A 25,089-nucleotide genomic window follows, 5' to 3' on the forward strand; every position below is an offset into this window, starting at 1 on the left:
AGTTCATCAGACAAACATATTCAATTACAATGTCCATAATGCTTAAAGAATTAAAATAAAATAAATCAACTGTATCTCTTTCCAGAACAAAATCTCTGAAACTTTGAGTAATCTTAAAATGTTACTGTGAACTGCTTTTATACTTTCCTCATTTTTGTGCGTTTTGTTTTTTAAATTTAGGCAAACATTCCCTTACAGATTAACCCAACTCTCACCTCTTTGGCCACAGACAGCAGTTCAGATGGCGGTTCATCAGACACATTACACACAAAAGCACAGTGAGTCCATTTCTTTGAATCTGAAAGGAAATTGTTGACACACGACAGCAGCATGTTCAAAATAATGTATTATTAGTCGTGAATGTTTCTTTGTGTATTGCAATTATATCAGTAAAATACATGTAGCATTAGTAAACTGAACTACGATAGATTGCGTGGAAATCCACAGGTTTGAAGAATGTGTTCAGTCTCACCTCCATCATAGTTTCCCTGTTTGTCTCCACAGTCCTTACTCAGGCCTTTATCTGCCTGGTTTTCTTCAGATGCAGAGTCTCTATCAATCAGATACATCACCAAAATCGTCTCCAGAAGGCTGATCATCATCAAACCAAACATCCCAATGCAGAAGACCGCTGAAGAGAAAAGGCAAAGTCATGAAAGTGACACCAATGACAAGAAACTAAGTCAGTTCATGTGTTGTTTCTGCTTAATGGAAATGACAGTGAAATTAAATAATGACTGTGCTGCTTTACCTATGAGCGGTATCCTCTCTGAAGAGGAAGGCAGAATGTCATTGAGAATAAGCTGCATCACAGTGACAGCGAGCAGCACAGTGACCTTGAAGCTGAGCTTCTCGCCCCCGCTGTCTGAGATCAGGAAGGAGGCCAAGTCCAGACAGAAGAAGAACAGGATGGGCACTAAGAAGTTGGCGATGTAAAGGGCAGAACGCCTCCTCATCGTGATCTGTGAAACTTCCAATGGTCAGTTGGTTCATGATACTCAAATAATTTTTTTTAAAGCAAATTATGTCAAATCAGAATCAGAATACCTTTATTAGAAATTTACATTGTAAAAATCAAAACTATTTAGACAATTAATTCATCAGTAGAGCTGCTTTGTGTGTTTTATATTATATTATATTTTGGTAATGGATTGATAAACACACTGCTGCAACAAACGTCTGGAGAATTTAGTCATGCATTTAGCAGCTAAGGAGACACATATTCCCCTAAGGAGATGGTAGAGACCGAAAACAGAACTAAGAATAGTAGTAAATATTGAACTTCAATTGCCAAGGTGTTCAGAAACACTAACCCAAATTAATTGTAATGTTGCTCCATTACTAATGTATGTGTTCATAAGTGTGATGGAAACTTCTAAAGCAATGGAGACGAAACTCAGAGAGACAGGGGGAGAGCTGGAACTTTGATGGCAAACACTGATGGTTTATTTGGAGCTTCGGCCAGAGAATTCACAAGACAGGTGCTGTGCCACGAGTTGACACAGCGGTTTTCAATCCAATTCTGAAGATCTCTACCCCAGACCCCTGTATATATCTCTGAGAGAATAATCAACATTGTGCATTACAAGATAAAGCAGGCAAAGCACTATAGCACCTCTATCAGCTGACGCCAACAGGCAGGAACAGGGAGACAAAACACTGAGAGCACAACAGCCCAAGTTTGTAGGCCTGTGCTCAGTGAGGGCAGTACAAACTGAGAAATTGGGTCAAAGGTATAAATATTTCCCCAACAATACGAAACAGTTTGACTAATTGTTTCCGTTTACACCCAGTGTCCAAAAAATAAAAGCTGTAGATGTTGGTTTAAGTAGAATAAATAACTAAACTAAACTAAACTGTCCTCTAAACTGGCAGTCACACATTTCCATCATATTATAAATGTGCCAAAGTGTTTAATTCTGCTTTTTATATTGCAGGTTAAATGCAAAAGCAACAAGTGGAACTTCAGAAATCTACATGCAAATATTTGCCAGAAGAAACACATTTTAACAGTAAAATGTCCTCAATACTTACAGTATAAACAATCCTGCTTTGAGTAAATCCTCCATGGGTGGTGTGATTTGATGTGTTGACTGTCAAGTTGAGGAACAGCCACTCGTACTGGGTCCCCATATCTTCATGAGTCCACTTTAGCAAATTTGAATTGTTGAACAGGCCTTCAAACGTAATGCCCTCATCTGAAGTGAAAATAATATAGGTTTTCTTATCCGGTCAACAAAGAAGAAATGCATGCACGCATGTGCATGTACACACACACACACACACACACACACACACACACACACACACACACACACACACACACACACACACACACACACACACACACACACACACACACACACACACACACACACACACACACACACACACACACATTAGATTAATGCCTAACTTGCATGCTCACCATTGTATAGAATTGACCTGAAAGACAAGTTGCAGTTCTGATTATCGAGGGGAAATTTGTAAACTTGCATCTTGCATGTGCTGACCACCGTAAGGTAATTAACATCTTCAACGTAACCATCAGAGTTAAGGTAGACATTAGGACTTTGATGAGCCTTGTCCTTCTCCCTCCTGTAGGAAAATAGATACAGGAAACATACATATTAACCATTTAACATAAATCTACATTAACAATGATACTGTTTAGTGTTAAACTCTTTAGTTTACTCTAGTTATCATGCAGGAGAGCAGAGCAGGGCGGACCCACATACAGGATTAATGTAGGTTCTATTTCGTATAGGCTTCGCCCTCTAAGGCTATCGCTATTGGGTAATCCCCTGCGCACCTGCGCAGCACTGAAACACTTGTAGTCCACGCCCACCAGCGAGGTGGGCCCAACCCTCGGGCTCATTTCCGGTATAAATAGGAAGGAGGCCCGACAATCTGCTCCCTCTTTTCTTCAGCACCCCGTTACTGAAGCACGAAAGACACTTCATTTTTCAAACATGAGTAACAATTGTGTCAGAGATTGTCCCTCATGTGGCTCGGGGTACATCATGAGTTATGACCAGCACACTGTATGCGAATCCTGCCTGGGGTCGGAGCACGCGTAGGCGGCTCTGGACCAGCAGGTAGCATGTACCCACTGTGCCCGTCTCCCCTCGGGCGACAGGAAGCGAAGAGCGGACGCTCTCGCTGCTGCGGCCGAGGAGGACGATTGGCCCGTCCAGGCTTACGAGCCCGCGGACGAGGGCCTCGTGTTCCTGGAGCCAAGTGCCGGGCAGGAGTCGGACTACTCCTACCCTTTCTCCCTCCACGGTTCACCGTTCGGTTCTCCCCTCCCTCCTCTCCCCCGGACGGAGGAGACAGAGTCGGAGGCGGGTGCCAGCTTGGCGGCCGAACACACGGTCCCCTTCTCCGTCACCACGGTGCTGCCGGCGATAGGTGGCATCCTAGGGGAACTGCCGGAGATCATAAGGAAGGCAGCCGCCTGCAGAGATCTCCCCGTCCCCCTAGCTCAGGAGAGGTGTGCTCCGGACGACATGGCCGGAGTCTTTTCGCGGGGCAGACCCGAGGTGTCGGCGTTCTGGCGATTTACGCCAGTCCCCAACTCCAGGGACTTCCGGCCGGGGACTTCGGGTGGCAGTATACACCATAGATATATGTGTTTATATATATCTATGGTATACACCGTGAAGTGGTTTGCGGCCTGCCAGTAAACCCAAAGCAGAAGAAGACGAAGTGACGTCAGCGGCTCATTTGCATTCAGTAGTGTACCCCCATGGCTTTTTCCAATAGTACATATAGATGTGAGTATTGTAGAAAAGAAAAGAGAGTGGCAAATAAATGAAGTAGGATTCAAAACAAGTTTGTACCTCAGGAGTAATTATCACAATTACCTCAAAATATACACAGATGGTTCTAAGAACAAGGAAGAGTGTGTCGGAATTGGTATATGTATCCCAGAATTTAAAATATCGATATCAAAAAGAGCGTCAGACCAACTTTCAGTGTACACAGCAGAAATGCTGGCGGTAGTAATAGGATTACAGTGGGTGGAAGAGGTCAGACCAGATCGGGTGGTGATATGCACAGATTCATTATCCAGTTTACAAAGCATACAGTCAACAACAACTGCCAGAGAAGACATACTCATAGAAATCAATCACAGCCTGTTAAGACTTCACAGAAGCGGCATAGATCTGCAGTTCTGCTGGGTGCCTGCTCATGAGGGGGTGAAAGGGAACGAGTGTGCTGATAAATTAGCAAAAAGTGCACTACAAAAGGAAATTACATTACCAGTTAAACTTGGAAAAGGAGAAGGAAAAGCAGTAATTAAGAAGAAAGGGATGGAGATCTGGCAGAAAAGGTGGGAGAAAGACCAGAAAGGCAAAGAGTATCATCAAGTGCAAAAGACAATTACAATTAATATTTATAAAGAAAGAAGGGAGGAAATCATGATAGCTAGGCTCAGACTAAATCACACTGCATTGAATGGTACGCTGTATGTCATGGGGAAAAGTGACAGTGATAAGTGTGGGAGCTGTGGAGTTAGGGAAAATGTGGAACATATTTTATTACATTGTGTCACCTATAGAGTTGAAAGAGGAAAATTAAGGGATAAAGTTTTAGAGGCAGAGAGGGAGTGGAATGTAGCTGGTATTCTGGAAGGAGAAGGAGTAAGAGCTACCAGAAAGGCACTGTTCACCTTTTTGAGGGAAACTGGGATAGGGAAAATAATCTAACAGTAGGTTAGAATAGATCATGGATGATTTGTGTTTTGTTTTTGTTTTGTTTTATTTATTTATTTTATGGTTTCTTAGTTTTATGTTTTTCGGTATGCTGGTTTATTAGAGGGATGACATGATGATACACACTCGTGTACAGTAGGTGGCGGTATGCAACCAAAAGCTGTTTGCGATCCACCATTAAAAAGAGAAGAAGAAGAAGAAGAAGAAGAAGAAGAAGCGGCTCATTTGCGTAATCTTCCCTCAGGGAACTTATTCCGGTGTGAACGCGATCTGTACTAAGTGCCCTGGGGTAATAAGTGCCGGGGCACTAAGTGCCGGCACTAAGTACGGCAAAGTACTTGGTGTGAACGCGGCTAAGGCAAACCAAACTAAACAGAAACCTCCCCATGAACAAAACAAGGGTCTGACAAACACCAACAGAAAAGCAGAACTCAAATAAACAAAGAACTAATCACAAGGACAAGACACAGCTGGGCGGGGCAGTAATAACACAAAGGCACCATGTGAACAGAATCAGGTAACCAAACAGTCTGGAAGACACAGAGACAGGAAGTAAAAACAGACATAACACAGGGGGTGATCACTTTTCAAAATAAAGCAGGAAACACTGATATTGAGATTGTGACACTAGTTTACCGCTGGTTCTTTAAATATAGAAATGTACAAGGTATAACAATATAAAGTATATCAACGTCTTAAAAATGAGTAACCCGGCTCATGTAACTTAGGGAGTCGGCTTCATTATTTATTTCATTCTCAGCAAAGTTACATTGTTTTTCCTACTTTTTCTGTCTTGGTATATAGAAACATTATAAAACGGACAAGTAAAATCAAGCAATCTGATTGGTTCTTAGCCGTGGTATACTGAGCGTATACCACGGGTAGAATTGTAAGTTACTTTTCACAACAAGTCAGTATCCCTCCGCGTCTGAGATAAACAGTATACAGTTGGGCTGAAAAGCAAACTGCCTGCAGTTTGCTTTTCAAACTGGAACAAGAAAGCAGCGGAGAAGTAACCGGGCAGAAACCCTCCTTTTTACGCAGCGGTCCAGACATAGACATCAAACGGCAAAAACATATTCAGTGTGCAGTTCCTTTGGCATTAGGGCAGGGATATTTAGATACTTTCCAAGGTTTTGACATAATGAATTGTGCTACTTTTAAAGCAAGCAACGATGTTTTCAAATCTGTAATCAAAAAGGTCCGCAAAAACATTTAAGATCCTCCGGGGTGGGTCTTACTATGGAGGAGTGGATTGAGGAGTGCCTATCTCCAGAACAAAAAGCACCTAAACGACGACATGTAGAGCAACGTGAAGAGCAGGTAGACCAACTGGAAAAGGATCACCATTCAAAAGCTTTCTGATGCGGGTCTTGAAACAAAGCAGAGAAATTATGACCGTTAGTGGCCACAGGTGAGAAAGCTCTCTCCAGAGCTACTGGAAGCCGAATCTCGGGGACCGGAGAAAGTGGAGCAATATTCTCTCCACGCCAAGCAACAGCCTAGAACAACCTCAGCCTATACAAGTAACCACGTAAGCCATGCTACTGATGCTGGACAGTTTTTCAGTGGGTGCATAATAAACGGCAACATACACATTAATGTAAATAAATAGCCAAATAATGGATCAACGCTCTCTGTCTAATATGTTCGCTAGCTGTTGTTAGTGTTGTTGCATAGCAACCACCTCGCACTATGTTTCGTGCAGAAGGCAACAGAGGGACTATTTTATTTTGAACATCATTATTTACTAATAAAAACTATTTAAATTAGAGTGTGTATTTTTCTTTCATATTGCCACACTTGGTAACCGTTTTATAAAAGCAATAGCTCACTTCAGGCCGTGATATATGCTCATTATATCACAGCTAAGGGGGTTGTCGACCCTCCGCTTCGCGTCGGGCCGAACTACGCCCCTTAGCTGTGATATAATGAGCATATACCACGGCCTGTCGTGAGCTATTGCTTAAATATACGAGTACCTTGTAGGTTACTAAGAAGTTCAAAACAATCGCAGCCTAATAAGTCCCCCAAAAGGTTACAACACCTTACTAAAGTTCTAAATGACATTTACTTGAACACTGACAATTGCAAAATATCAGTCCTAATATTGCTGGACCTCAGTGCTGTATTCGATACAATTGACCACAACATTTTACTGGACAGATTGGAAAACTGGGTTGGACTATCTGACAAAGCCCTTCACTGATTGAATCGTATCTGCGGGACAGAGAGTTTTTTGTATCCGTTGGTCCTTGCAAATCTCAAAAAACACCCATGACATGTGGAGTTCGCCAAGGTTCGATTCTTGGTCCAGTTCTGTTCAATATTTACATGCTCCCACTTGCTCATATCCTGAAACAATAAAAAAAATATCCTACCATAACTATGCAGATGACACATTTATATCACAATAAACCCTGACGACAAAGGACCATTAGAATCTCTGAAAAGCTGCATACAACAAATCAGCACCTGGATGAATCACAATGTCCTGCAACTTAATAAGGACAAAACGGAAACAATTGTTTTTGGTGCCAAAAAAGAACGGGCCAATATCAGAACTCAATTAGAAAAAATACTGTTAAAAACATCAGACAATGTCAGAAACCTTGGTGTAGTTATGGACTCTGATTTCAATTAAAAAAAAACACATCAAAGGTATCACAAAATCAGCTTTTTATCACCTAAAAAACATAGCCAGACTGAAAACACTTATGACCCAACACCACCTCGAAAAACTAGTCCATGCCTTTGTTTTTAGCAGACTTGACTACTGTAATAGTGTTTTCACAGGTCTCTGTAAAAAATCAATAAAACAACTACAACTCATCCAGAACGCTGCTGCCAGAGTCCTCACCAAACCTAGGAGAATTGACCACATCACCCCAGTTCTAGAAGATCTGCACTGGCTTCGTATTACACAAAGGATACACTTCAAAATCCTACTTTCAACATACAAAGCAATTAATGGATTGGGACCAAAATACATGTCAGAGATGCTTCACTGTTACGAGCCAGCCAGAGCTCTCAGATCAACAGGAGCGGGTTTACTCGTCGTCCCCAGAGTCAGAACTAAATTTGCAGAGGCAGCTTTTCGTTTTTATGCACCACAAGCACAAGAACAAACTGCCTGAAATGTTGAAGTTCGCCCCAACCCTGGGTTCTTTTAAATCAAGGTTAACCGTGCCTTATCATTGCACTTTTAGTTGCAGCCAGTATTTTATCGCTTTTATTTTTTTTGTTTATTTTTGATTGTGTGTTTGTTTGTTTGTTTGTTTGTTTTGTTTTTAATTATTATGTGTTGAATGCCTATGTGAAGCACTTTGAATTGCGATCTTAAAATGTGCTATACAAATAAACTAACCTTGAACCTTGACCCTTGAACCTTTGTGTCTCCCTTGTTTATGTAACCAGTAAATATTGTATTAATGATTCCATGTACATATTAATTAAACCCTAATGGGGTGTATTAAGTAAGATGCTTAATGTTTTTCTACTGCAATATTAGAGCATATTAAAATAACGTTACATTAACCTCCGCTACACAGTGTCTTTTGCTTTAATAAAAAATGTTGATCACAAAAGAAAAGGGTTATTTTGCGATTTTGCGAATCTGAGTCTGCTGTTGACTCGTGCAGCCGTCTTCGTTGCCCCAAACACCACCACCCCTCGGCGGCACGCAAGTGCCAGAGGACCTTGGCAAAACAGAGCCTCCCCAGGTATATTTAAACAAGTTCCCAACTCGCCTGTACAGTGGGGTAAGGCGCTTATTTTGCAGCTCATGGTTTAAAAACAGAGATTGGCTTGAATTTCCTGTAAAAAAGATGCCATCTTCTGCTATGCCTGTAGACATTTCGGTTCAAATACATCTAACTCAGATGCCTTCACCACCACAATTGTATCAGAGTACCAAACACTGTCTCCTGGTACTCATCTGAGTAACTCACTAAAAATGAAATACTATATGACAGTAAAACAAGAATAGAGTTTAAAATAAAATTTGTAAAATATCCATAAAGAAAAAGTAAATCTGTTTACAGTTCTGTTTCATATGGGTGTTGAGAGATGTATCCATAGATCTCTTCATTTTGCTCTCAAAGTGCACCAGATTGATGCATTTAACTTCAATATTTAAAGAAAAATCTTTCCGGGGGAGCATGCCCCCGGACCCCCCTAGAGGGTGTCAGGTCCACTCCCCACAAATAGCACTTTACCCCTGCACCCCCTCTAATCTCAGATGCACCCTGAGTCATTTTGTTTAAGTACAATGAGCCTTTCTAAAATATACAGTAAAGAGACAAACCCACCAGCATTATAGGATATACTATGACTTTGAGCCAAATTCTTGTTTTTGGGCTGTATAAATAAATTGACTTGAAACAGTTGCTGATTTAGAGTACTGGCACCTTTTTTATTCCAATTCAAGCACTGGACATATCTTCTAAAAAAGTGGAACATAGAAAAAGTAGAAGTAAGTCTGTTCCAAGAGAGTGATAAGATTGTAAAAACACATTTGTGTAAAAAATATAATTGGAATAATATAACATGTTTAAAAGTTGTAGCACAATCGTTTTTACATCCAAATGATTTAGTTTGTGTCCTTCCTAACAGTAACACGCTCTATCATCAGTTTCTGTTGTGAGTGTGTGTATTTGTGAGTGAGCACAAACATTCAAACTTACATCTCTTCAATAATTACATCTGGTTTCCACAACAAATCAGCAGGAACAATGAGATATTTCCTTCCACAAAATTCATCTGGATCCCAATGTATGTCAGGATCTTTCCATCCCTACAGAGAAAAACAAAGAAGGAAGGGGATCCGGAAGAAAGGAAGGAAGAAGGGGGAAAAAGAGAAATAAAAACTGAAAAGATGCAGTTAAATGAAAATAACTTTCACCAATGATGATGATGTGACTGCTTTCTTTCTCAAAGCAAACTCACCATATACATCCATATGTTCAAAACCAAAGTCTGGTCAATCTCTCTCTGTAAGCAAAGAAATGTGTGAAAATGGGCAGCACAATTAACATTTCACTCTGACAGCTTGGATATAAAATAAATTCAAGTGGTGATCAGGTGAGACTTGCCAAACAAGTTAGGTAGAAGGACATGCACATATGTAAACCAAATGTAGTTAGTGCTGTATAAACCTGATGAGACTACAAAGCTGAATTAAGTCCTGTGAGTCAAAAGGTTACAAGACACTTGTGCTTCCCAGTATTTGATGTTGTTAGCCTTTAGACCTCTGGAGTAGGCCACAGGGCACTCTAACATAATATTCTGCAGTTTGGCATATACAGGAAATTTGAGGGCATCAAGTATGTATGAGAGCCAATCAGAAGCAACAGAGTTCAGCCGTGTATGCAAGTGTATTTGTACTACTCAGATTTCTTAGCAGGGGAAGTATACTTTTAAAACCAGAAGTCTTTCCCATAATCTTCTGAGTGAATTTGTTACATTATTTTAGGTGTTATATGCTTCCATCAGTATGGATGGCAATAAGTGGTGTAAGCTATTAAAGCGCAAGCACATCGCTTTTTCCTTGAGGCAGTTGGTACCAGAACCACTTTTGTGTCAGTACAAAATGATTAGCGTGCTATGTAGAAATGTACAGTATGTTGAGGTGTTATTCTGTTCCTTTTGTATTAGCTTACCCTACATTTTAGTTTGATGGCACTGATACCAATTGCTTTTTTCTCTTTATCTTTTACCGTGTGTTTACAGGGTTTGATCATATTGTATTTTATTTTGTTTATTTATTGAGATAAGAGTTGCATCCACAGCAAAAAAAAACCCTTCTTGACGGGATCGAATATAGATTATCAATAAAACAAAGCTTAATTAAAAAACTTACCACATCTAGAATGCCTCGGACTGATATATAAAGGAATACTCCTGTATAATTGAGGAGGTCTCCAGGTCGAACCATTGAGTACAACTCCTTATTTTGGGTCAGGTTCAGGTAGTTCAAAATATCATGATTACGGCAGGTAACAGCAGAATCCCCGGATTCTATTGGGATGATAACAAGACAATACCTCTGTCAGAAAGGTACCTCTTTCAGTTAAACCATCCAAATGTTACCATGATCTCCATCAGCCAGTCATGTAGTTGCTGTCTGTCAATTTAGCCTTTTTACTACACCCTAAATATGTTTAGTCAACATACCTGGTGCCAAAGTTGAGCTCATCAGAAAACCACTCTATATCACATGCAGAGCTTCAGCATCTTCCTCATCTCATCATCACCAGTGTTGGACTCCACAGGGGGTTAAGTACTCTATTTACGGCTTTATCAAATCTGGTATAATGTGATCTTAATGCCAGCCACTATCCAAACTTACTTTTACTTCTGTTCACATGTTAGCAAAAACATGTGACTCTTGCAAATAAGTCTTGTCTTATTGACATATCTGTAGGTCACTGAAAGGTCATCATTAGAATTTATAAATAAGATTAATGCTTTATACATTTACACAAGTAACTTATCTATCAGTTTTATTACCTTATGACTAAAACTGTGTTAAACTTATCCAGTGCTGACAACAGACAAGTGTAATAATTTTTTTAAAGACTTATATAAATAAAGTAGAAATAGAATAACACATGATTACTGTGTACTTACTCTTACTGTCATTATTGCCCTTATCCTTATCAGAGAGTTGGCCATTAAGCTCTTGTTGTTCCGAGTTATTGAATGTTTCTCCACCTGACAGAAACAAAGTATACAGCTCTTAAAGTGATTCAAATGCAGCAGGTTAAAGTGCTGAGTGTCATGATCTGTTTATTTTCTGTTATTTTTTAATAATCACAGTCTGTCAGTTTCCTGTTTTACTTTGAAAGGTGTTCACCCCCTGTCTCATGTCTGCATTTGCTTCCTGTCTCTGTGTTTTCCCTCCTGTCTCATTGGGTGCTTCTCAATGTCGTGGAAGGCTCCTCCAGAGCCACTATTTCAAGGATGCTACGTCATCGAGTCCCGCCGAAGGATTGTTCCAATGTCCAGGATGCTTGGAATTCTACCGAGGACTGAATCCTTCGTTGCCGGACATTTTCGAGGCTGGTCTTAAAATCCCCACAATGCTTTGCGCACGGACCAATTTCCCAAATCTTTGGCGGAAAATGTAAGGCGGGGCCTCTCATATGAAGCACACCTGCACACTTGCTAGCCCGTTCCATTCTTCGTTCTCCAAATGCCAGGAAGGATTCTTGCCTAGCCTCTGATGGACCTGACTCGGAAGACATATCCTACCAAGGAAGCATCCTCGACATTGAGAAACACCCATAGTGTTCACCTGCTGGCCCTGGTTGCGGTTGGATAGTCCAAAAATCAGCTCCTAACGTCTATCCCTATCGTCTATTCCTTGACCTCTGTGTGAAACGTCACAGGGTCAAGGGATAGTGGATAGGAGAATTCAAAAGGATTTAGGAGAAGAGACCGCGGTACTTTAGAGAATCCGACTGCACTTTCACTATCCAACGTGTTTATGATGCGCCAGCTGCTGTGGGGAAACGATGGAAACTACAGTTTTCTATACAGCGGACTACAACATGGATGTATAATAAGAACGAGGGACTACTGTAAACTCATCTAGAGACTCTGCACCGTGCTCTGATGCTGTTGTTTTATGCTTTATGAACGGGGACAACAGAGAAACATATTCTTCATGACCAAAGTTGGAATTGAAATAAAAAAGGAAAGTGAAATTTATGCTCGTCACCCTCTCCCTCCGGTCCACATTAATACAAATGATCCCAATACGTATGATTGTATGAAAAGATCTTAAAATCAATACAAATGTATTTATTATAAACGTTAGTCCTTAACATCTATCACTGTGTATATCACCATTCAAACATCTTTTAAAAGTTGAACAACCCCCACACAGCTCAGTAAAGACTGTGAAATGTTGACTTTATTTGATCATTTCAGTAAAAACTAACGTTCATATTTCTCTTTTTTGATTATAATACTGATGAACGTTCAAAACAAAGCACTTTGGCAAGTTACCACATACGTTTTAAAATGCTTAATAAGCACCGTAACTTTCATGATATCATTTCTCGTTCATAATCGGTTGTTTCCGTGAACGGCCGACTGTTGTGTGACGGCAAGGCAAATGCCGCGGCCGCAAGGCATTGTGGGGCAGCATTTTCTCCTCTCCTTTAGGTTAGGGAGGTCCAGTGGTTCCTAAGCTAAAGGAGGTTATAAAGGAAGTTTGAAACCTCCTTTCCTATCATCTCGAGAATTCGAACGGCGCTTATCATGGCTGCCACTGAGGGACTTCCGGGTCATTTCATTCCGTTAGGAAGGTTCCTAAGCTAAATGGACTATTCGACCGCAACCCCTGTGTTTCTCCTCCCCTCTCCAGCTGTGTCTTGTCTTGTGATTACCCTTGTGTATTTAGTCTTGCTTGCCCTTGTCAGTTTGTTGTCGTTTTGTGGGGTTTTGTTCAATTTCATGTCTGGATTTCCCTGGTCTAGCCTCCTGTGTCTCCTGAGTGTTCCCGGTTTGTTCTCGTTTTGTTTGTTACTTTTCCTTTTGTTCCTCCTCGCCTGCTCCTGCCCTTTTTGATGTTATACCAGCTTTTAATTTAATAAAAGCTCACCTTCTGTTTGTATCCCCACACCTGCCTCCCTGTTTGTACTGCTTTTGGGTCCGCACTCCAAAACACTGACATTGTGTTTTTAGCTTTTAATAACAGTAACACAATCTTTTCATTTTCATCTTTTGACAGATATAAATATCGAGGATCAGTAAATCTAATTACTCAACACATTTTCTCAGGGATATTTAAAATCTATTAATAAGACTAATGCTTTATATATTTAATTACTTGACACTTTTTGAGTGTTGACATACTTGCTTCAAAGCTGTGATTTGATGTAAGATCATCCTGAAGCTCTAGTAGCTCTGTGGTATTCCAGGAACTTCCACCTGACAGAAAAGAGTATACCGCTCTACAATCAGTATTTTGTCCATGCACACACACAAACTGCTTTCCCACAAAACATTTTGAAGTGCATCTGCAGATATTATTTGGTTTAACATGATTTTGAGATAACCATTTCCTAAATGTTTTACCCTACAAAGAAGGTACATGGGATTTGTGGAGCTCACTTCACTGTAAATGGTAATTCAAAAAATCTAAATCCACTCCTCTTTCCAGGAACAGCATAATGGTTACGTCAGACATCATGCATTCTCAAGACACCAAGTTTAGTTTCTTTATAATATTGTTCTGTTTGCTGTTCACACCATTAACATATCTTTAATTACTACACAAAAGACTGCTTTGAATTATACAATGCAGTAAACAGACAAGAGTATTACTTTTCAAGACTTCTATATGTATAATAAATAGAAGAACACGTAATTACTGTGTAGTTTTTCCCCCCTTTACATACCCTTGTTATTGTCGTCCTTTGAGTTATTGTTGGTACTTCCACCTGACAGAAAAAAGTATACAGCTTGAAAAGTGATTCAAATGAAGCCGATTAAATTGTTGTGTAACTGTTAGGAAAAAGAGAATAGAGCTCTACATTTAATATTATGTTCATGCACACAAATGGTAGTTTGTTAACTAAAGCAGCTTCTCTTGCAGGGACATACCTGCTACTCTGAATAATCCACATACTACGCCAGAAAATTATGAAAGAGTTGGAAAATAGTTTTTTGTTGTTAATAGATGTTGCTTGTACTTTCTTTTTTTTAATTCTGTATCACAAAACAAACCTTCATTCCCCTCAATGATATTGGAGTGGCAACAGAAACGTCCCACCTGCATGCAACATATAGAATTGTTCTTACCTGTGAGGAGGAGCAGAAAGAGGAAACCGGTAAACATCCTGACTGGGAGAGGTCAGCAAAGTAAATGAGCATCCCTGTCCTTTTTTTGTTTTTGTAGTCGTAGAGATATTATTTCTACTGGAAGAGGGACGGGCAATTGATTGACCAAATTGTCTTTTTTTTTAATGATTAGTCTAATGATAGAAACTCATTAATGCAGCAAGGTTTCCAGGAACTGCCAACCATTTCAAGACTCTACCCTCTGTGGTTAAATAAATTTGGATGTCATAAAATGAGCTGTTTGATTCTTGTTTCCGCTGTTGCAGTGGTTTGTTTTCCAAAGTAAAGTAGTTCAATGTCAGAGCTGCTTTTGGATGCAAGAAACGGTGGGTTACGTATTGTAACCCTGGTTATATAAGCACAGGCGGAGCCCTCTACTGGACTCTATGGGTACCCTTAACCATGCTATGCGAGCATTCACATACTGAGTTGCATAAACGTAGCCGGCCAATCAGGGCGAGCCTACCTGAATGCACGCTCAGGCACACAGTATAAAAGGTGGCCTCCTGACTGTCATCCTACACCCTCTTCAGCGAGCGGCATAGGAAAGACAGGGCCCCTAGGTAGAGGGCTCCGCCTGTGCTTATATAACCAGGGTTACAATATGTAACCCACCGTTATATTTCACAAAGGCTCCGCCCTCTACTGGACTCGACACAGTGGGTGGAGCCCTGATGGATAAACGCCCTGTCGTTCAACAACATCGATCCATCACACTGCCCCTGACCGGCTTTTGGTCCCCACACTCACTTACCTAGTATAGAGTGTGCATGGAAAATAGTGAGGAAGGCGAGGAGCGTCCTCCAATCCTGTATGGGGATTACAGCATACTATGTTTCCCGGGTCCCTAAGGCACATGGGAAAACATGTCCCGGGCGGGGTGTCAAATGCCTACTGAACCACATCCCTCCCCCTCTCACCAGTCGTGTGTTGCCCCAGCAAGCACCGAGGATGAGAAGGAGTCAGACATGTCCAAGAGATAAGACCTTATGAAGAGGCCTGGCGTAGACCAAGACGCCACTGTGTATATGTCCTCCACACTCACGCCGTTGAACAAGGCTGTTGACACGGCCATACCCCGTGTAGAGTGTGCACGGACCCCAGTGGGGAAGGCCCTCCCCGCCTGACCGTAGGGATGTGAGATGCACTCGCAGAGCCATCCTGTCAGGCGTTTCTTGGACAGAGCTTTACTGGCCACACCCCCCCCAAAGCACACAAACAACTGTTCAGTGCGCCAAATGGAAGCCGTGAGCAGAGGAGGTGTAATTTAGCCTCCCATGCCCCAGTATGGGATGGAAGACTAAAGCCGTTCAACTGTATAACCCTCGACCTGAACAAACTCCTTAGGTTCTTGGGAACAAAGGAGGGGTTCGGTCTGAGTGTCCCCCTGCTATGGTCACCCCGGATCAAAAGGCAACTCGGGTGTACCGACAGAGCGGTCAGTTCGGACACTCTTTTGGCTGAAGTCAAAGCAAGCAGCAAAGCTGCTTTCAATGAGAGAGCCTCCAGGGAGGAGCGCTCCAGAGGCTCAAATGGTTCTGTGACCAGAGCCTCGAGAACCAACGGCAGGTCCCATTGCGGGGAGGAGGTGTGCACAACTGGGCGCTGCCTCCTGACCCCCTGCAAAAAACCGTGCCATAAGCGGCTGACTGAAGGCTGACCTGCCGCCAAATCCCTCATGGCAGGATGAAATGGCTGCTGCATACACTTTAATTGTGGAATAAGCAAGCCCCCTGTTCATCAGTAACTGTAAGTAGGACAGAATAGAGCCCACCGTAGAACAGAGGCTCTAGACTCCTTTCTTCACACCATCGCTGGAATCCCAACCACTTTGGCCTGTAACAGGCTGTGGTGGATTCTGCTCTTGCTGCTTGGATTGTCTGAATAACCTCGTCAGACAGTCCCCCATGTCTCAGCCTGTCCCTCTCAGGAGCCAAGCCTGGAGAGGTTGGCCCAGTTTGGGTAACGCCCCTATTGCACCTGCCTCTTGAGACAGCGCCCCCCAGCCCTGAGGCACCGTCCAGGGCTTGCCCACCATCATCTGCGTCACCTCTGCATACCATGGCGCCAAACGGCGACCTGGGGCCACTAGGATGACTGACAGACGTTCCCGTCTCACCCTCTCCAGGAGGGGGAGAATGAGACGCAGCGGTGGAAAGGCGTAGAGGAGCTTTCTTGGCCATGGCTCGTGTGCAAATGCGTCCACCCGCAAGTGGTCACGAGAAGTTACAATAAGGCTCCCTTTTAGCCATTATAAATGTTAGTAACTCATAAATAAATGGTCATAAAAAGATGCCAAGAAACATAAAGATGGATGGGGGGAGAATCAACTCAGTGAACAACAGATACCAAGGATGCTGGCTGATGAAGAAGACGAAGTCAGTTAGGTAGCCAATATAAGGCTTAGTCATCTTGCCAAATAGTGAGCCTGTGTTGATGTATATTTAAGTGACGTGAATAATTCTACTCCATATTTAATGGAAATGATTGCAGAACTTTCCAATCGATCTGGTTCCAAAATGAATATAGATAAAACAGAATTAATGACATTAAATAAGGGCTCAGATTGGTTGTTAAACCTAAAAACATTGTGACAAAGTGCAGACAAAGCACATTAAATACCTTGGCTGCTTCATCAGTGCCAATTAAAATCATATCTGTATAAGGATCATTTTGTCACTTTAATTAAAGAATTCAAGCAAGACGTCGAAAGATGGTCTGATTTAAAGATTAATCTAGTAGGAAGAATGAACCTTTTTCAATCAATCGGTCAGCTGGTTGTTTCCCTCCTGTGTCTGATTGTCTGATTGTGCTCACCTGTTGCCCTTGTGTTTCTGCCTCCCCTGCCCAGCTGTGTCTTGTCCTTTGATTACCCTTCTGTGTATTTAGTCTTGTCTTCCCCTGTGCTCCTTGTCTGATCGTCGTCTCTTTTCTCCTAGTCCACGTTACCGGTTCGTCTCTTCATGTCCATCTTCCATGCTCGTCTATGCTTGTCCATGTCACCTGCCTGTTCCCGTCTGTAACTTTGTTCCGGTCTGTCGTGCTCCCCGGTTTTTATTTATGTTAATTAGTTTCTCGTTTTTCCTGTCTTCGGCTTTGGGAAATTAAGCTCACTTTTTGTTCCTTCTTGTTTTGTCTTTTTTAACTGCACTTGGGTCCTATTTTTCCCAAACCCTGACAACTGCAGGACACACACAACCAAATACACTAACAAACAAAGAATAAACACATACACAAATAGATAAAAAACATTTTGTTTGTATTTTTTATTTGATTTGTATGAAGTCTAACATGTTTTAGAACAAGATTGCAGGATTAATATTTCATGTAAATACATTATGTATGAAATCCACATGCAGATATAATTTTTTTTAAACCACAACAAGCTCAAATGACTTGAACTATAGAAGAAAATACTGACGTAAAGCCTTAATAAAAGTATACTTGTTTAGTACGGTGGAAAAATCAATAATAGTGTTTCCATAGCATTTCCACAAAGAAGCTACACTCACAGTTTTCAATATATAATATAAAGTCATATATTACTATAACTTTACTGTAGGAGATATTTATGTTAATTGTTGGCATGTCATATTATTAGGATAGATATATCATGCAGTATTATTCTAGACATTTAGGGCTGGTGATTAGATGCAGAAGGTTGTATATAAGGGCACATAGTTGACAGGAAAGGGACAGCACAGGTAGAGGGAGCGCACACAGTTCTCACAAGATCTACAGACAAGAAACACTCACTTGCAGAATTGGAAAGCCTCTTAATGTTCAACAATTAACAGAACATGCCATTACATTTACAATACTTCTTTGTACGGTTACACCATGGCTGTTCAAGTGATCCATGCAGTGTTATGAGTGAACATCAACATTAAAGGCAGATTAAAATGTGTAATGTGACATAGCACAATGTAGTAGATTAATTACAACGCATAGTGTCTGCCCATTTTAAGTTAACATTTATAATAGTAATATATGGTTGCATACTCTTTATTGAGCATAGAATAACTTGCTGTCATTAATCAGAAATAACTTTTGATTAATGATTTCCCCCTGTGGGTTCATGTATTGATTCCTAACAAGTCAGTTGAACCCTCGACCCCCTCTTAAAAATAACAATGAGTTATGTTTAAAACGTTGGTTCTGACCAACCAACCTAAACTACAGATTTGAAACTGACTACAGATGCGTTAAAGAACATATAAATTGAAGCAATGTCCTAATCAAGTCAGCCTTGAAAGTTTGTCAAAATGTGTTGCGATGATCAATATATAGTTTAGATGATTGATAGGGTTAGTGTTAGGGTTAGGGTATGCGATTGAGAAATTCTGGATCTGGCCCTGACCTGTGCATCACTGCTTGCACTTGGTGGACTCGCAGGTTGAAGCAATAGTTAATGTAGTAGACTGTTTCCCTGTGGATATGTTTGGCTTTTGAATTTGTGACAGACTTAATCTAGCTTGCCCGAAATACATTTAATCTTAGTTTTGCAAGTTTATTCCACAGACTTTTGCCGCCTCCAGTAGAAGAATGTATAATCAATTCTCTCTGGTGACAAACTTGCAAAGATACAAGTCGGATAGTAAAAAAAACATGTTTCTGAATAGACCCCAATTGTTTACCACTACTCGTCGTTTGCATGGATCCATTCTGAAGAGATGACAACCAAAAACAGAGCGGACACTGTGACATAGACAAAAAAGAAAACTTTGTCCAATTTTTTAGCCACTCTGGTCCAGTAGTCGGGCTTCCTTTCTTCCTTCCTGCTGAGGAGCAGAGAGAGTGTTTTCACCGCCTCACTCAGCACATCTGGGAGCTTCTCCAAGGAATTGGACTCCTCCATCAGTTGGCTTCTTTTGTCCTGCAGACGTTTTTTAGTGGAGTGATCATTAACAAGATTATAGACCATATAAAAATGACGAGGGCCTCGTGTTCCTGGAGCTGAGTGCCGGGCAGGAGTTGGACTACTCCTACCCTGTCTCCCTCCACGGTTCACCGTTCGGTTCTCCCCTCCCTCCTCTCCCCCGGACGGAGGAGACAGAGTCGGAGGCGGGTCCCAGCTTGGCGGCCGAACACGCGGTCCCCTTCTCCGTCACCATGGCGCTGCCGGCGATAGGTGGCATCCTAGGGGAACTGCCGGAGATCATAAGGAAGGCAGCCGCCTGCAGAGATCTCCCCATTCCCCTAGCTCAGGAGAGGTGTGCTCCGGACGACATGGCCGGAGTCTTTTCGCGGGGCAGACCCGAGGTGTCGGCGTTCTGGCGATTTACGCCAGTCCCCAACTCCAGGGACTTCCGGAAGTGGTTTGCGGCCTGCCAGTAAACCCAAAGCAGAAGAAGACGATGTGACGTCAGCGGCTCATTTGCATTCAGTAGTGTACCCCCATGGCTTTTTCCAATAGTACATATAGATGTGAGTATTGTAGAAAAGAAAAGAAAGTGCCAAATAAATGAAGTAGGATTCAAAACAAGTTTGTACCTCAGGAGTAATTATCACAATTACCTCAAAATATACACAGATGGTTCTAAGAACAAGAAAGAGTGTGTCGGAATTGGTATATATATCCCAGAATTTAAAATATCGATATCAAAAAGAGCGTCAGACCAACTTTCAGTGTACACAGCAGAAATGCTGGCAGTAGTAATAGGATTACAGTGGGTGGAAGAGGTCAGACCAGATAGGGTGGTGATATGCACAGATTCATTATCCAGTTTACAAAGCATACAGTCAACAACAACTGCCAGAGAAGACATACTCATAGAAATCAATCACAGCCTGTTAAGACCTCACAGAAGCGGCATAGATCTGCAGTTCTGCTGGGTGCCTGCTCATGAGGGGGTGAAAGGGAACGAGTGTGCTGATAGATTAGCAAAAAGTGCACTACAAAAGGAAATTACATTACCAGTTAAACTTGGAAAAGGAGAAGGAAAAGCAGTAATTAAGAAGAAAGGGATGGAGATCTGGCAGAAAAGGTGGGAGAAAGACCAGAAAGGCAAAGAGTATCATCAAGTGCAAAAGACAATTACAATTAATATTTATAAAGAAAGAAATAGAAGGGAGGAAATCATGATAGCTAGGCTCAGACTAAATCACACTGCATTGAATGGTACGCTGTATGTCATGGGGAAAAGTGACAGTGACAAGTGTGGTAGCTGTGGAGTTAGGGAAAATGTGGAACATATGTTATTACATTGTGTCACCTATAGAGTTGAAAGAGGAAAATTAAGGGATAAAGTTTTAGAGGCAGAGAGGGAGTGGAATGTAGCTGGTATTCTGGGAATAGAAGGAGAAGGAGTAAGAGCTACCAGAAAGGCACTGTTCACCTTTTTGAGGGAAACTGGGATAGGGAAAATAATCTAACAGTAGGTTAGAATAGATCATGGATGATTTGTTTTTTGTTTTTGTTTTGTTTTATTTATTTATTTAATGGTTTATTAGAGGGATGACATGATGATACACACTTGTGTACAGTAGGTGGCGGTATGCAACCAAAAGCTGTTTGCGATCCACCATTACAAAGAGAAGAAGAAGAAGAAGAAGAAGAAGCGGCTCATTTGCGTAATCTTCCCTCAGGGAACTTATTCCGGTGTGAACGCGATCTGTACTAAGTGCCCTGGGGTAATAAGTGCCGGCACTAAGTACGGCAAAGTACTTGGTGTGAACGCGGCTAAGGCAAACCAAACGAAACAGAACCCTGCCCATGAACAAACAAACAAGGATCTGACAAACACCAACAGAAAAGCAGAACTCAAATAAACAAAGAACTAATCACAAGGACAAGACACAGCTGGGCGGGGCAGTAATAACACAAAGGCACCATGTGAACAGAATCAGGTAACCAAACAGTCTGGAAGACACAGAGACAGGAAGTAAAAACAGACATAACACAGGGGGTGATCACTTTTCAAAATAAAGCAGGAAACACTGATATTGAGATTGTGACACTAGTTTACCGCTGGTTCTTTAAATATAGAAATGTACAAGGTATAACAATATAAAGTATATCAACGTCTTAAAAATGAGTAACCCGGCTCATGTCACTTAGGGAGTCTGCTTCATTATTTATTTCATTCTCAGCAAAGTTACATTGTTTTTCCTACTTTTTCTGTCTTGGTATATAGAAACAATATACGAGTACCTTGTAGGTTACTAAGTATTTCAAAACAATCGCAGCCTAATAAGTCCCCCAAAAGGTTACAACACCTTACTAAAGTTCTAAATGACATTTACTTGAACACTGACAATTGCAAAATATCAGTCCTAATATTGCTGGACCTCAGTGCTGTATTCGATACAGTTGACCACAACATTTTACTGGACAGATTGGAAAACTGGGTTGGACTATCGAGCAGAGACATTCTGACAAACATAAAACAAAAACAGGATAGCTAAAGGTAGAGAGCTGAGGGAGCGGCGGGCCGACACAGGCGCCATTTTGAATGCTTATCCCGCTTGCATTCTCCCACTGAGACTTCTATAGACGTAGCCGGCCCAGGGCGGGCCTACCTGAATGCGCGTGCATCACACCGTATAAAAGGAGGCCTCGCCTCCTGACTATCATCCTTTTTCTCTTCAGCAGCGGAAGTGATTCCACGAGCTTCGAGACGATTGAGAAAGAGAGAGTAAAGTGTAGGACCTGCCCGAAATGCCCGACTCTAATTACCCTTCTGCTTCACGTCCTTGGGGCCTGACCACGCGGTGGGTAATATGGGCCCGCCGATGATGACTCTGGCGGCGGAGCATGTAGGCTGCCACCGAGGCCTGTAAACCGCCTGAGATTTAAGGCCCGGTGCGTCCGGCGCAGCCGACCTTCGTTTCGCCCCAGCTGCCAGAGGTATGGCGGTGTGTGGAGGCGACATGGCAGCAGCCATTTAAAACGAAGGCCCCGATAGCCGAAATGGCGGGTATCGTTAAGGTGGTGGATCGCTCGGACACGACATGTCCAGGTGTGCCCCCCCCCTCGATGAGAGCCTGGCGGCCCATCTGCTTCCGCGGCTGGTTGGGCGGAGGGTAAACGTCCTCTGCCCCCGCTGCCCCGGGACCGAGACACCTGGAATATCTGGATAAGTTGTTCAAGCTCGGTACGCAGATGGCGGCTGCGGCCGATAATCTTGGCGTGTTGGCGTCTTCCTGATCACCCTCAGGCAGACGCCCCCGCCCTCCCGTCTCAGGACGAGAGCGATTATTCGGACCACGCTGTTAGTCAGATGAGTAATCTGATTTATGGCGTGGCCACCGCAGCAGGGCGGATGATTTCCCTGGCCACAGTGGCGTCTCGTCACGTGTGGCTAGGGCTCACGGCCCTATCTAAGAAGGACCGAGAAGATCTCCTCGGAGCCCCCGTGTCCACGGAGGGGCTCTTTGGGTCGGTCTCCTCGGTCACCCAGCGCTTCAGCCGCCTAGAGGAGGAGAGAGTCCAGCTTAGCCGCATGCTATCGCTGGCTTCTCCTCAGGCCCCGCTACGTGCCCCCCTCGCATTGCCATGCAGGGGAGGGAGCGTAGTGCGACAGTGAAGCGGAGGGAGAGGCGCCGGCACGGGGGTCCCGTAGCGGCGGCGCCCTCCACCTCTACGGCCCACCCCGTGGCTCCGGCATACCGGCAGTCACGGGGAAGGGCAAGGCAGGCTCCGCAACAGCAGAGCACCCGGGTGGGGAGCTCCATCTTCGCGGAGTTAACTGCCTATTTAATGCCCAGATCCCTGTCAAAACTTTTAAAATAAAGATGGTGTTGATCTGTATCCAAGTCTGAGTGTCCTTTGTTTCCACAATACACTTGCACATGTTGATGACTGTACAAATTCCCCACTCGCCGCCCCAGCTATAGCTCCCGTTAGGGAGGAGGCTAGTGGGAGTGCGCAGATGAGAGTGATAAACCGCAGGCAGCACTGTTATAGTGCGGTGCGGGTACAGGGACATTATGGCCGACGTTTTTCTGTTAGAAAACATTCTATGCCTGAAGCTAAGACTCCAAATAATGCTGTTTACTATAGTGATAGGGGCTGCATTATAGCAACGCCCGCACTTGTAAAGAGGCGCGTGGCAGTGCGTTCAGGGGCCTTAGTAAAACACACTACGCCTGTAAAAACTCCGGTTAATGCTGTTTTCCATAGTGAGGAAAATAGCATTATGACGACGCGCGCCCCCCCCCCCCCGAGAGCGGGCCGCGGTGCGTTCATGGACAGAAGAAGCTCCGATTAATGCCTCTTTCTCTCTAAGAGAAAACAGCATTATGGCGGAGCGCGCGCTCTCACGGGAGCGTGCCGTGGTGCGTTCAGGGACCTCAGTGAAAAATCTGCCGTTTTTTTCTCTGAGTGGAAACTGCATTATAGAACTCCAGTTTTGCAGCATCCCACCTCCTTTTATGGGCATGCGAGAGGTAAATCTGTCTTCCCAGGAGGAGATGGGTTTCCTCTCAGCAGAGATTCAGGCTCTGGTGCAGAAACAGGCTGTGTCTGTTGTGCATCCTCAGCACAGAGAGAGGGGTCATTATTCCATGTATTTCCTGGTTCTCAAGAAAACAGGGGAATTCAGACCTATTCTAGATCTCCCGGGCCTGAATCGTCATAGTTCTAGCAGGAAATTCCGCATGTTAACTGTGAAACAGTTACTAGGGCTTGTGCAGCCAGGCGATTGGTTCACCACCATCGACCTGAAAGACGCATACTTTCATCTGGAAATGGTTCCAGAGCACAGAAGGTATCTGCGTTTTGCCTTCCAGGGAATAGCCTACGAATACAACAGGCTGCCGTTCGGTTATTCCCTATCCCCACGCACATTCAGCAAATGTGTGGCCACAGCGCCTCAACCGCTGCGCGCACACGGCATGAGAGTTTTATTTTACATAGACGACCTCATAGTCATGGCTGGGTCCCGGGAACAGGCAATGTTTTGCACAGCACAGTTGATCACACACCTAACCAAATTAGGTTTTGCGATCGATTGGAAAAAGAGCACCCCCATACCTCGCCAACAGGCGTTGTATTTGGGTGTGGTGCTCGATGCAGACGCGCTGCGTGCCACCCTGTCAGAGAGCAGATGTGCGCCCCTTCTCAGGGCGGTGCACAGGCTGCGACAGGGGGCAACAGTGACAGCTTAACTGTCATGCAGACTCTGGGTCTCATGGCGGCTGCTCACATGGTGGTCCCACCGGTTACTACATATGCGCCGCCTGCAGAGGTGGTTCCCCAGCCTGCGTTTGGAGGCACAAACGACGGCTGGTGACCATCCCTCCCCCCCTCAGTGGGGGCAACCTCCGGTTTTGGGGGTCTCCGGACCACCTCCGGAGGGGGTCTCCACTGGGACGGGTGACCTCCTACATCACAGTGTTCACGGACGCGTCCGGAACAGGATGGGGAGGGACCTGCCTGAAGAGGGCTATAGGTGGGCGCTGGGCTCTGACAGAGTTTCGACACAGCAACCTCCTAGAGCTACGGGCAGTAGTGTTAGTCCTCCGGCATTTCATGCCCCTAATTCACGGGAGACATGTAATGGTCTGGAGCGACAAC

At 43.3% G+C, this 25,089-nt stretch overlaps 1 pseudogene; it reads right to left on the bottom strand.

Annotated features, from left to right (window-relative positions):
- Positions 1 to 419: 419 nt before the first annotated feature.
- Positions 420 to 25,089, bottom strand: part of LOC117473391 — a 52,210-nt pseudogene continuing 27,540 nt past the window's right edge.

The sequence above is a fragment of the Trematomus bernacchii genome, unplaced genomic scaffold (assembly GCF_902827165.1).
Source record: "Trematomus bernacchii unplaced genomic scaffold, fTreBer1.1, whole genome shotgun sequence".
NCBI classification, from domain to species: Eukaryota; Metazoa; Chordata; class Actinopteri; order Perciformes; family Nototheniidae; genus Trematomus; species Trematomus bernacchii.